This window comes from Lipotes vexillifer, unplaced genomic scaffold (genome assembly GCF_000442215.2).
Source record: "Lipotes vexillifer unplaced genomic scaffold, Lipotes_vexillifer_v1.1 scaffold128, whole genome shotgun sequence".
NCBI lineage: Eukaryota > Metazoa > Chordata > Mammalia > Artiodactyla > Lipotidae > Lipotes > Lipotes vexillifer.
In genome coordinates, this window is record NW_006797837.1 from 132090 (window position 1) to 144652 (window position 12563).

Consider the following 12563-nt stretch of genomic DNA (forward strand, 5'->3'; position numbering starts at 1 on the left):
AAGAGTGTGAGGAACAGTCAGGAGACGGGGGTTCTAGTTCTCTGTATTTCTAGGGACCAAAGTGTATAAATAAAAGCGATGTGACTTTAGGGTCTTTTAACTCTCAGATTTTGAATAATACCCCCTTCCACGAACCCCATCCTATTAAAATCTCATGCATTCTCCAAGACCAATTCAGAAGCCGTTTATTACCCAAAACCTTCCCTGCCACTTTCTTGGAATTAGTTGTTCCTTCTTCTGGGCTCTGATTGTACTCTGTATGGGTCTGCTTTTATTTTTTTGAATTTTTTTTATTTATTTATTTATACAGTAGGTTCTTACTAATTATTTTATACATATTAGTGTATATGTGTCAATCCCAATCACCCAATTCATCCCCCCACCCAGTTTTCCCCCTTGGTGTCCATACATTTGTCCTCTACATCTGTGTCTCAATTTCTGCCCTGCAAACAAGTTCATCTGTACTATTTCTCTAGGTTCCACATATATGCGTTAATATACAGTATTTGTTTTTCTCTTTCTGACTTACTTCACTCTGTATGACAGTCTCTAGATCCATCCACGTCTCTACAAATGACCCGGTTTCATTCCTTTTTATGGCTGAGGAATATTCCATTGTATATGTGTACCACATCTTCTTTATCCATTCGTCTGTTGATGGACATTTAGGTTGCTTCCATGTCCTGGCTATTGTAAATAGTGCTGCAGTGAACATTAGGGTGCATGTGTCTTTTGAATTATGGTTTTCTCTGGGTATATGCCCAGTAGTGGGATTGCTGGGTCATATGATAATTCTATTTTTAGTTTTTTAAGGAACCTCCATACTGTTCTCCATAGTGGCTGGATCAATTTACATTCCCACCAACAGTGCAAGAGAGTTCCCTTTTCTCCACACCCTCTCCAGCGTTTGTTGTTTGTAGATTTTCTGATGATGCCCATTCTAACTGGTGTGAGGTGATACCTCACTGTAGTTTTGATTTGCATTTCTCTAATAATTAGTGATGTTGAGCAGCTTTTCATGTGCCTCTTGGCCATTTGTGTACCTTCTTTGGAGAAATGTCTTTTTAGGTCTTCTGCCCAGTTTTTGATTGGGTTGTTTGTTTTTTTAATATTGAGCTGCATGAGCTGTTTATGCATTTTGGAGATTAATCCTTTGTCTGTTGATTCGTTTGCAAATATTTTCTCCCATTCTGAGGATTGTCTTTTCATCTTGTTTATAGTTTCCTTTGCTGTGCAAAAGCTTTTAAGTTTCATTAGGTCACATTTGTTCACTTTTGTTTTTATTTCCATTACACTAAGAGGTGGATCACAAAAGATCTTGCTGTGATTTATTTCAAAGAGTGTTCTTCCTATATTTTCCTCTAAGAGTTTTATAGTGTCCGGTCTTACATTTAGGTCTCTAATCCATTTTGAGTTTCTTTTTGTGTATGACGTTAGGGAGTGTTCTAATTTCATTCTTTTACATGCAGCTGTCCAGTTTTCCCAGCACCACTTATTGAAGAGGCTGTCTTTTCTCCATTGTATATCCTTGCCTCCTTTGTCATAGACTAGTTGACCATATGTGCATGGGTTTATCCCTGGGCTTTCTATCCTGTTTCGTTGATCTCTGTTTCTGCTTTTGTGCCAGTACCATATTGTCTTGATTACTGTAGCTTTGTAGTATAGTCTGAAGTCAGGGAGTCTGATTCCTCCAGCTCTGTTTTTTTTCCTCAAGATTGCTTTGGCTATTCGGGGTCTTTTGTACCTCCATACAAATTTTAAGATATTTTGTTCTAGTTCTATAAAAAATGCCATTGGTAATTTGATAGGGATTGCATTGAATCTGTAGATTGCTTTGGGTAGTATAGTCATTTTCACAATATTGATTCTTCCAATCCAAGAGCATGTTATATCTCTCAAACTGTTTGTGTCATCTTTGATTTCTTTCATCAGTGTCTTATAGTTTTCTGAGTACAGGTCTTTTACCTCCTTAGTTAGGGTTATTCCTAGGTATTCTTTTTGTTGCAGTGGTGCATGGGATTGTTTCCTTAATTTCTCTTTCTGATCTTTCATTGTTAGTGTATAGGAATGCAAGAGATTTCTGTGCATTAATTTTGTACCCTGCAACTTTACCAAATTCATTGATTAGCTCTAGAAGTTTTCTGGTGGCATCTTTAGGATTATCTATATATAGTACCATGTCATCTGCAAACAGTGACAGTTTTACTTCTTCTTTTCCAATTTGTATTCCTTTTATTTCTTTTTCTTCTCTGATTGCTGTGGCTAGGACTTCCAAAACTATGTTGAATAATAGTGGTGAGAGTGGACAGCCTTGTCTTGTTCCTGATCATAGAGGAAATGCTTTCAGTTTTTCACCATTGAGTATGATGTTTGCTGTGGGTTTGTCATATATGGCCTTTATTATGTTGAGGTAGATTCCCTCTATGCCCACTTTCTGAAAAGTATTTATCATAAATGGATGTTGAATTTTGTCAAAAGATTTTTCTGCGTCTACTGAGATGATCATATGGTTTTTCTCCTTCAATTTGTTAATATGGTGTATCACATTGATTGATTTGCATATTTTGAAGAATCCTTGCATCCCTGGGATAAATCCCACTTGGTCATGGTGTATGATCCTTTTAATGTGTTGTTGGACTCTGCTAGGATTTTGTTGAGGATCTTTGCATTTATATTCATCAGTGATATTGGTCTATAATTTTCTTTTTTTGTAGTATCTTTATCTAGTTTTGGTATCGGGGTTATGGTGGCCTCATTGAATGAGTCTGGGAGTGTTCCTTCCTCTACAGTTTTCTGTTAGAGTTTGAGAAGGATGGGTGTTAACTGTTCTCTAAATGTTTGATAGAATTCACCTGTGAAGTCATCTGGTCCTGGACTTTTGTTTGTTGGAAGATTTTTAATCAGTTTCAGTTTCTTTACTTGTGATTGGTTGGTTCATATTTTCTGTTTCTTCCTGGTTAGTCTTGACAGGTTATACCTCTCTAAGAATTTGTCCATTTCTTCCAGGTTGTCCATTTTTATTGGCATGTAGTTGCTTGTAGTAGTCTCTTAGGATGCTTTGTATATCTGCAGTGTCTGTTGTAACTTCTCCTTTTTCCTTTCTAATTTTATTGATTTGAGTCCTCTCCCTCTTTTTCTTGGTGAGTCTGGCTAAAGGTTTATCAATTTTTTTTATCTTCTCAAAGAACCAGCTTTTAGTTTTATTAATCTTTGCTATAGTTTTGTTTGTTTCTGTTTCATTTATTTCTGCTCTGATCTTTATGATTTCTTTCCTTCTGCTAACTTTGGGTTTTGTTTGTTCTTCTTTCTCTAGTTCCTTTAGGTGTAAGGTTAGGTTGTTTATTTGAGATGTTTCTTGTTTCTTGAGGTAGGATTGTATTGCTGTAAACTTCCCTCTTAGAACTGCTTTTGCTGCATCCCATAGGTTTTGGATCATCGTGTGTTCATTGTCATCTGTCTCTAGGTACTTTTTGATTTCTTCAGTGATCTCTTGGTTATTTAGTAATGTATTGTTTAGCTTCCATGTGTCTGTGTTTTTTACGTTTTTTTCCCCTGTAATTTATTTCTAATCTCAGAGCATTGTGGTCAGAAAAGATGCTTGATATGATTTCTGTTTTCTTAAATTTTCTAAGGCTTGATTTGTGACCCAAGATGTGATCTATCCTGGAGAATGTTCTGTGTGCACTTGAGAAGAAAGTGTAATCTTCTGATGTTGGATGGAATGTCCTATAGATATCAATTAAATCTATCTGGTCTATTGTGTCATTTAAAACTTCTGTTTACTTATTAGTTTTCTGTCTGTATGATCTGTCCATTGGTGTAAGTGCGGTGTTAAAGTCCTCCACTATTATTGTGTTATTGTCAATTTCCTCTTTTATAGCTGTTAGCATTTGCCTTATGTATTGAGGTGCTCCTGTGTTGGGTGCATGTATATTTATAATTGTTACATCTTCTTTTTGGATTGATCCCTTGATCATTATATATTGTCCTTCCTTGTCTCTTGTAACATTCTTTATTTTAAAGTCAATTTTATCTGAGACAAGTATTGCTACTCCAGCTTTCTTTTGATTTCCATCTGCATGGAATATCTTTTTGCATCCCCTCGCTTTCAGTCTGTATGTGTCCCTAGGTCTGAAGTGGGTCTCTTGTAGACAGCATATATATGGGTCTTGTTTTTGTATCCATTCAGCGAGCCTGTGTCTTTTGGTTGGAGCATGTAATCCATTCACATTTAAGGTAATTATTGATATGTTTGTTCCTATTACCATTTTCTTAATTGTTTTGGGTTTGTTCTTGTAGGTCCTTTTCTTCTCTTGTGTTTCCCACTTAGAGAAGTTCCTTTAGCATTTGTTCTAGAGCTGGTTTGCTGTTGCTGAATTCTCTTAGCTTTGTCTTGTCTGTAAAGTGTTTGATTTCTCTGTTGAATCTGAATGACATCTTTGCCGGGTAGAGTAATCTTGGTTGTAGGTTCTTCCCTTTTGTCACTTTAAGTATGTCATGCCACTCTCTTCTGGCTTGTAGAGTTTCTGTGGAGAAATCAGCTGTTAACCTTATGAGAGTTCCCTTGTATGTTGTCATTTTTCCCTTGTTGCTTTTAATAATTTTTCTTCTTTTTTAAACATCTTTATTGGAGTGTAATTGCTTTACAATGGTGTGTTAGTTTCTGCTTTATAACAAAGTGACTCAGCTATACATATACATATATCCCCATATCTCCAATAATTTTTCTTTGTCTTTAATTTTTGTCCGTTTGATTACTATATGTCTCAGTGTGTTTCTCCTTGGCTTTATCCTGCCTGGGACTCTGCACTTCTTGGACTTGGGTGGCTATTTCCTTTCCCATGTTAGGGAAGGTTTCGACTATAATCTCTTCAGATATTTTCTCGGGTCCTTTCTCTCTCTCTCTTCTCCTTCTGGGACCCCTATAATGTGAATGTTGGTGCGTTTAGTGTTGTTCCAGAGGTCTCTTAGGCTGTCTTCATTTCTTCTCATTCTTTTTGTTTATTCTGTTCTGTGGCAGTGAATTCAACCGTTCTGTCTTCTAGGCCACTTATTCATTCTTCTGCCTCAGTTATTCTCCTGTTGATTCCTTCTAGTGTTTTTTCATTTCAGTTACTGTATTATTCATCTCTGTTTGTTCTTTAATTCTTCTAGGTCTTTGTTAAACATTTCTTGCATCTTCTCAATCTTTGCCTCCATTCGTTTTCTGAGGTCCTGGATCATCTTCACTATCATTATCTTGAATTCTTTTTCTGGAAGGTTGCCTGTCTCCACTTCATTTAGTTGTTTTTCTGGGGTTCTATCTTGTTCCTTCATCTGGTACTTAGTCCTTTGCCTTTTCATTTTGTCTGTCTTTCTGTAAATTTGGTTTTCATTCCTCAGACTGTAGGATTGCAGTTCTTCTTGCTTCTGCTCTCTGCCCTCTGGGTCTGCTTTTAGCTGTTTTTTTTTTTGTTGTTGTTGTTGTTTTTTTGCGGTACGTGGGCCTCTTACTGTTGTGGCTTCTCCCGTTGTGGAGCACAGGCTCCGGACGCGCAGGTTCAGCGGCCATGGCTCACGGGCCCAGCCGCTCCACGGCATGTGGGATCTTCCCGGACCGGGGCATGAATCCGTGTCCCCTGCACCAGCAGGTGGACTCTCAACCACTGCGCCACCAGGGAAGCCCTTAGCTGTTTTTAAAAAATTATTTATTGATTTATTTATTTTTGGCTGCATTGGGTCTTCGTTGCTGCATGTGGGCTTTCTCTAGTTTTGGCGAGTGGGGGCTACTCTTTGTTGTGGTGTGCAGGCTTCTCATTGTGGTGGCTTCTCTTGTTTCAGAGCATGGGCTCTAGGCACATGGGCTTCAGTAGTTGTGGTTTGCGGGCTCAGTAGTTGTAGCTCGTGGGCTCTAGAGCACAGGCTCAGTAGTTGTGGCACATGGGCCCTGTTCCTCTGCAACACGTGGGATCTTCCTGGACCAGGGCTCGAAACCCTGTCCCCTGCATTAGCAGGTGAATTGTTAACCACCGTGCCACTAGGGTAGTCTCTTTTAGCTGTTGTTTATCTGTGACTTGCATTAGAATGAATCATTTACATGGTAACAGTTTGCAAGAGAATAGGTTTTATTCATTTAAAAATTATTGTTATTTATTTATTTTTTATTGAGTAACAGTTGATGTACAATATTATATAGCAGGTGTATAACATAAGAATTCATAGTTTTTAAAGGTTATACTCCAGTTATAGTTATTATAAAACGTTGGCTATATGCCGTGTGTTGTACAATATATCCCTGTAGTTTATTTATTTTACATGTAATAGTTTGTACTTCTTAATCTCCTAACCCTATCTTGCCCCTCTCCCATTCTGTCTCCCCACTGGTAACTACTCAGTTCTCTATATCTGTGACTGTTTTTTTTTTCTTTGTTATATTTGCTTGTTTATTTTTTAGATTCTGCATATAAATGATATCATACAGTATTTGTCTTTCTCTGTCTGACTTATTTCACTAAGCCTTATATCCTCCAAGTCCATCCATGTTGCTGCAAAGGACAAAATTTGATTCTTTTTTATGGCTGAGTAGTATTCCTCTGTATGTTTTAAAATCCTTCTACATGTCATTTAGGAGTTAATTCATCAGAAAGTAACTTGTTCTCACTTAGCAAGTCCAGAAGTAGTGGTCACCAGTATTGGTTTAGAACCATGAAGTCATCATGATGACATTATAATGTCATAGTTCATTATATTTCCTTGTTTTTTTCTCATGGTTATAAGATGGCTGTGGTAGTTGCAGTCATTACATCATCGTACAAGGTAGGAGGTACTGTACCACTGGCCACATCTCCTGTTGTTTAATCAGGAAAGAAAATCTTTTCTTGAAGGCTTCCTGGTAGGCTCATGTCCAGAAAATGGCCACACGACTGATCTTGCTTTAAGAGAACAGTGGCTTTTCAGAGAAAATAAGTATGGTGGAGGCCAAAGAGAAGGAGAGAAGGGATGGTGTTTGCATTGTGAATCTATGGTGTCTGCCATCCTCTCTACACCCCCAATACCTTCTCAGCAAATATTCAAATGAAGCAAGGCTCTTTGTTCTCTGGAAATTCAGTGAACTAGAATACTAAGTCTGTGGGCATTCTGGTTAACTTGGATTTGACCTGAAGCCATCTCATAGGTGGATACTACCATGTATAACCATATTTCGTCAATGCTAAGATGAACACTTTTACATCTCTGAAATTGAGATTCATTTTATGATCAGTGGTGTGTCATAGTTTAACTGGCAGCACTTCCCCCGTTTCTCGGTGCATAAAAATGGTGCCACTTACAATTGAAGGCATCTTAGATTTGATGAAACACAATATATGGACTTTGTAAATACGCAGGCATACTGTAGTGTGCCATATGCAGTATTTTTTTTTGTTTGTTTTTTTTGCTGTACGCAGGCCTCTCACTGTTGTGGCCTCTCCCGTTGCAGAGCACAGGCTCCGGATGCGCAGGCTCAGCGGCCATGGCTCACGGGCCCAGCCGCTCCGCAGCATGTGGGATCTTCCCAGACCGGGGCACGAACCCATGTCCCCTGCATGGGCAGGTGTACTCTCAACCACTGCGCCACCAGGGAAGCCCCCATATGCAGTATTTTTATTGGCATCTAATACATATCTAGTGTTTCGTGTTGTTTGATTCTACATCAGACCTGTGTACACTGTTACACCCACTTTGCAGTTGAGGAAGCTGATACTCAGAGAAATCAGTTGTCCAGAGACACCCACCAGCTGCCTTTCTGTGTCTTCCTTTGTGAAGCTGGCATTTGCTGACTTCTGGGCATGGGACTCAGTCCCAATTAGTGTTGGTGGCTGGTCCAGGGATTGCAGAGGGGTGGGCGGAGGCGTGCAGTGACAGGAGGGCAGCAGGGAACCTTGCTTCCCTTAGGTTTAGCAGCTACTGATGTGTAAAGTTGTAAAGCTGTTAATTCTAGAGCTCTAAATTATGCTGTGTGAGCTTTAGATCCCGCCCATAATTAGAACAAAATGTGAGAAAAGTGAAATTGATATTAAGTTAATTAAAAGGTTTTGCTTTTATTTGCAAGGAAATTAGCACAACAAGAGTGCTAACAAGTGTGCATTGTTAATTTCTTCTTTGTTTGGGCAGCTCTCAGCAGGCCTCAGGCAGGCTTTGTTCTTGGCTTCTTCCCTGTGCCCTCCCTACCATTGAATCTTCGTCTTATGGGTATCATGGTGGCTTTAATTGGGCAAGATGCAGTGTAATCTTCTGATGGTCATATTTTAATGGATACCAAGCCTTGAGTAGGAGCCACGCCATGCAGCTAAGGGCCCAGGCCCTAGAGTTGTGTGTGGGTGGGGCGGGGGGGTTCAAAGCTGTGTGTCCACATGAAGCTGGTGCAGATGACTGATGTGGTTCCCTCATGTCCAGAAGGTACGCCCTTTGGCCCAATGCACCCTTCTTCTCGTTCCTGTTCACCGTCTTGATCTAGGCCACAGACCTGGGTTGACGTGTGCAGTGTAGAACTTTAATTTGGAGTTCCTAGAAGGGTGGGGGCAGTCTTTCTTATGGAATCATTTGTACCAGATCAGGGTCTGGGTTAGAGAAGCTGATATCAGGCAGTCTTGAACTACCTTTGTCTCTAGTTGGGGTGGCAGAGTCAATGCCGTGTTCACCAGGAGATTGTCTCTTCCTCTTGGGCACAGGGCGAATCTTCAGGCTCCCCGCAGTTAGGTGGGGGGCATGTGATTGAGTTCTGGGCATTGGAAGATGGGAGGAAGTGATGTCTGCCACTGTCAGACCTGGCTCACAAAACATCCTGTGGGGTCGTACATGCCTTCCCTCTTTACCTTCCTGTGGTAGCCTTGGAGTCTACCTGTTGGTGGCATGCAAGATGGAAGGATCCTCAATCCCTGAATGACTGTGTGGAGCAGAGTATCATCCCATCCTCCCCAGCTCTCTCTTGATATCTCTGTGCATTGGACATTTGTGTTAAGCCCTTGAGATCTTGGAGCTTATCTGTTACGACAGCTAGTGTTAATCATCCTGACTAATTCAGTTAGGCAGGTTTTGGAACACTAGTCTCCCTGAGTCACAGGACAATCTCTCTTCATCCTTGATTAATGTGTCAGCAAATACTGAACAATAAGTTGTGTGGTGTAAGGCGGTTGAATTAAAAACCACCTGGCTCCAGACCTGCTTCTCTGTCTCTGCTGTTGGCTTTAAGAAAGCAGTCTTATTTCTCAGTGTCCCAGTGTTCTATTTACAGAATGATGGAATGATTATAATCATCCCCTACTTATGCTCCATGTTGGAGCTAAGTATTGAAATATGGCTAAGTTGTTTGCAATTATAAACAACTAAATAATATATGCATTGTCTTTATTACGCCTTTGCCTGTTAGGAACTGGCATTTTTCAAGATGAGACAAACTGAAGAGGTTAGTTTAAGAATTAGCAATTTAAAAAATCATGATCTTTGCTGCCACTGCATTTTAAATCATGCAAACATTTATGTTTGTGCCAAAGTTCCACAGTTTCCTTTAGAGCAATTACTGAAATGCATTCACAAAATAAAAATGGAGTTCAGGGAAGAATATTTAAGAGCTCTTTAATGATGTTAAAAACTTTGCTAATTTGCCAAGTTGTTCTAAAATTCACTTCAATTTTTTTTTCTTTCCTACCTACCCATCTTCCTGCAATTGAACTGATTCCAGGAGATCTGAAGAAAGGGTCTGAAACTAATATTAAAATACACAAATCTCATGAAATATCATTTCAAGAGCCTTTTCCTTTTCCTTCCTTAGCTGAAGGTGAACACTCAGGAAGGTCTAAGGACCCTTGAGCTGTGTTTACTTGCACAAAGCAGTCTGGGGAGAACACAAAAGCTAAACAGTAGTTACCAAGGGGTGGTTTGGATTCAGTTCTTTGCTTATGTTGCTCTTTGGTAGCTTATATGCATAGGCCCTTGGGGAGGAGTAGACTGTCTTAAGTTCTTCATCTTCATCCTCCTTACTCAGATCTCAGCTTGGCTCAACTGCAGCCAGCGAAGGGCTTGTGGTTCTCTCAGCATCACTGCTCCGTGGGTGTTCCAACTTCCCATGGGTCCTGGAGATCCGGCTCCATCCATTCTCTTCTCCGCCAGAAAGGGTCTAGTGTAGTGGTGCACATTTTCATGAGAGTGTAAGTTCATGATTGCCTCTTACGGATGAATCTCTTGAAAGCCTAATCTTCAGTAGAGAAAGTTCAATAGCATTGAGTTCCAGGCAAGAGGTAAAGATGCAACCCTGACCCCGACAGCTGACCCCAGCCGCTAACTTCCCTAAGCAGATGACCTCTGGGAGGGTGGGAGGGGCATACGATGAACCGAGTACGGGCTTTCCAACTTCCTTATGGCTACTTAACAAAGCCAAGGCAAAGCTTGGATTTTGGGTGACTCACATAACATTGCTGAGCCCCAGTTTGCCCATCTAGAAAACAGCAGCTGCTTCTATAAGTATGATAAAGACTGTGCAAGATGGTACTTGTCAAAGACCTTGAGGAGTGCCTGTATTTAGGAGAATGTTGATGAACAGTTTTATTATACTGTGGCAGTGGTAACAGAACTGTTACTGTCCTTGGAACAGACATTTAGCCCCTCAGAGAGTCAGTGTTCTCCCTGGTGAACTCTAGATAAGATCTAAAGTCTGTTCAAGTTGCGTAATTTTATGGATCAGAGAGGTAGTCAGTGACTCAAAGAGTGTCTTTCCATGTAAACAATAGCTGTTCAGGACTGGTTAGATTTGCTTTTTTAAAAAAATTATGTATTATTTTAAAATTTTTATTTACTTATTTTTGGCTGCGTTGGGTCTTCGTTGCTGTGCGCGGGCTTTCTCTAGTTGTGGTGAGCTGGGGCTACTCTTCCTTGCGGTTTGTGGGCTTCTCATTGCGGTGGCTTCTCTTGTTGTGGAGCACAGGCTCTAGGAGCATGAGCTTCAGTAGTTTCAGCGTGCGGGCTCAGTCGTTGTGGCTCGTGGGCTCTAGAGTGCAGGCTCAGTAGTTGTGGTGCAGGGGCTTAGTTACTCCGTGACGTGTGGGATCTTCCCAGACCAGGGCTCAAACCTGTGCCCCTTGCATTGGCAGGCAGATTCCTAACCACTGCGCCACCAGGGAAGCCCCAGATTTTCATCTTTTGGCAGCAATACAAAGTTCAATCTAAAGGAATGAGAAATGATTTTCCTAGGTGTGGTGGTTTTAAAACGTATCTGCAAATTCTTTGACACTATTCCCAGCAAAAGGTGGAGTTCAAATCCCCTCCCGTTGATTATTATGGGCTGGCTTGAGTGACTTGCTTCTAGTGAATGGAATTGAATGGAGATGATGTTGCATGACTTCTGAGGCTGGATCGTAAAGGGCGATAGAGTTTCGACCTGGTGCTCTCTCTGAGGATGTGCATCTTCGAAGCCTTGAGGTACCATGTCAGAAACCGGGCTGCCCTGAAGCCACCATGCTGGAGAGACCACGTGGAGAGAGATAGAGATTGAGAGATGGAGGGGGAGGTCTAAGAAGTCTCAGCTATTCCAGCTCCCAGCTGTTTCTGTCTTCCCAGTGCACGGGCCAGACATGTGAGTGAACAAGCTTCAGCCTCCCCAGCTGATGCCTAGTGGAGCAGACACGAGCTGTCCCCACCCTAAGCCTTGCCCAAATTGCAGATTCATGAGCAAAATAAGTATACTGGTTGTTTTAAGCCACTAACTTGTGGGGTGGTTTGTTATATAGCAATAATGACTGGAACACTGGGCTGGTCTCCTTGTGTTCAATAAAGTGTTTTTTCCCTCCTCACCCTAAGAAATAGGGGACTTGATGCTGATGATAACAGTGTTAACAGTAATACACATAACAATAGCTAACATTTCTTGTGCACTTACTAAAAGTACCCAGCACTGTGCTAAAGACTTAAATGGATATAAAAGTAGGTAATGAAATTTTTTTCTAACTCCTAAGTTTCAGTACCACTGATAGACTATGGATAGCAGCCTAACTATTGCAGAGGGGATTAGGTTGGCCAAGAAGCTGAGGCATCTTTTAGCCAAGTTTCTGCCTTGGCCTTGACCACAGTGTTTAGGTGGGAGAAGGAAGGGGGCTGGACCTGCGGTGGCTCCCTCCCACGTAGGTATCACTTAGTTAACAGAGAACATCATGTCTGGTCTCATGGACCCTTGCACCAGAGTTTGCAGTTGCACAGAGTTTCCAGTTGCGCTGTTTCAGGTCTTTTAGCAGAGACAAGAACACATTTGACAGAGCCTGTTTCCACAGGAGACAAAATATTTTCTACTTTTTGTGGAACCTGGAGAGTTTGGTGCTTCTATAGAGGATATATATATACACTGCAAACCTACAGAGTACCTTATTCTGCAGAACTTTGAATAATAGTGCAAACTTCTTTCATTCTAGTTAAGTAGAGTGGACATAGGGAGCTTGTCTGAATTATAACAGGAAACAAATCAACAGCCCACTATTCCCAGAGGGAGGACGTTTTTAATTTCAGTCTTAACTTGAACACACAATACCTATGGCGTCAACATTTACTACAGACTAGGAATG

At 40.8% G+C, this 12563-nt stretch overlaps 1 protein-coding gene across 1 annotated transcript in view; it reads left to right on the forward strand.

Moving 5' to 3' along the window:
- The window catches only part of GALNT17 (polypeptide N-acetylgalactosaminyltransferase 17), a 446658-nt gene that overhangs the window by 9228 nt on the left and 424867 nt on the right, over positions 1-12563 (forward strand). The window lies entirely within an intron of this gene.